This window comes from Orycteropus afer, unplaced genomic scaffold (assembly GCF_000298275.1).
Source record: "Orycteropus afer afer isolate SDZICR_OR568_19922 unplaced genomic scaffold, OryAfe1.0 scaffold01730, whole genome shotgun sequence".
NCBI lineage: Eukaryota > Metazoa > Chordata > Mammalia > Tubulidentata > Orycteropodidae > Orycteropus > Orycteropus afer.
In genome coordinates, this window is record NW_006923317.1 from 24,612 (window position 1) to 26,470 (window position 1,859).

Below are 1,859 nucleotides of genomic sequence, written 5' to 3' on the forward strand. Positions count from 1 at the left end.
TTTTACATTTCCATGCATGCATCATTTTCTAGACAAAAATAAATTAACTTCCAAATTTAGTTCACTTAAGAAACAACAAAACAAACAAAAAACACTACATGCAAGCTATTGTGAACGAAATCAAAGCAAAGCCTTCCTTTGCTCTCACCCTAATATTCCAAGGCGTCTCATGTATCAATGATTGCTGGCCATATAGCACTTGATCATCATTGAAGATTAATTACCAGGGAAGATTACTTGACACATTTCCTGGAAGAACTGATAGATACATGTGAGGCTTGTAACAGGTAGTTACCTACTCCCTTAGAAGCAACAGCATGAGAACATGATGTTTTTCACTTCCTTTTTTGATACTACATTTTTCACTAGAATGTTAGAGAAACTATTCCAGAGACAGGCTTAATTAGTCTGTAAAAGGCCAAGTTGACTGTGAGTGACAGAACATCATATTTTTTTACACTGAATGATTTTATATTTTTTTAAAAAATGATACTATCAGAAATAAAATATGTTCTTTGGAAAACGTTACACTACAACAAAAGTCAAAGAAAAAGAAATTCATTTAAAACTATTGCTAACATTTTGATATATTTTCCAATTATTTTCTTTCTGTGCGTTAACTATTATAATGTACATCCAGTATCTTATCCTCATTTTATCACTAAACAATTATAATAAACCTTGATCTATGTTTCAATAGCTTTCCAGAAAACACACAGCTTCAGATACTATGTGGTAACTGACCCCTTGTGGAGTCCTTCCTCCATCCAGGAGCACTCACAGGCCTGTGGTGGACACTTGGAGGCACTGCAAGGTAAGTGTGGTACAGGTTTTCCATTCAGGTTGGGCAATGTCACTTTATTCATCTACACAGACATCTGTGCAACTTGTTTTAGAAGTTTAGTGTACTTTTTTTGTTTGTTTTTTATGTAAGAGAAAAGTTAGAGCAGCAGAAGAAAAATAGAGACTATTAAATATTTTACAATGTTATAAAGTAATTGTTTTATTAAAAAAAAAATCATCCTTCTGAATTTGATCAGATCTAAAGTTTTCTGAACTAAAAAACTAAAATCCCAACCCACTGCCTTAAAGCCAAATTTGGCTCATAGCAAACTTTTAAGACAGAGTGGAACTGCCCCATATGATTTCCAAGTATGTAAACATTTACTGAAGAGACTGTCTTACCATTCTCCCTTGGAGTGATAGGTGGGTTTGAACTGCTTATCCTTTGTTTAGCAGCCAAATGCTCTGACCACTACACTACTCAGGAACCATTCATTATAAGGCAAAAAATATATAATATAAAAAACTGAAACATTTCATTTGGGATTATTTGTCCAAAATTAAGACACAAAAGAGTAATCTGCAAAACAAACTTGAAGTTAGAATAAAATATTTTTTAATTATTTTGCAGATATCTAGAAATATAATTATTTTTGTATATTATTTTCTTCCTAATATTTTTCTATATTGGTGTATAATACCTTATGTTTGCTTGTGGATTCTGCAATCAGGAATAAAATAATTTTAAATCCTTTCCAATCTGTATGCATTTTGTTTCTTTTTCTTGCCCTTCCGTAGTGGCTAGATTTAATATATTGGACACGGAGGATACAAATAACCCCTTTAAATGGTATAAAGCAAGGATGTCACTTTGAGGACTAATGTGCACCTGACTCAAGCCATGGTATTTCCCATCACCTCATGTGCATGAGAAAGCTAGATGATTAATAAGAATGAACAAAAAATATTGATGCCTTTGAATTATGGCATTCCTGAAGAATATAGAACGTACATGGACTTCCAGAAATGCGAACAAATCTGTCTGGCAAGAAGTGCCACAAGAATGCTCTTCAGAA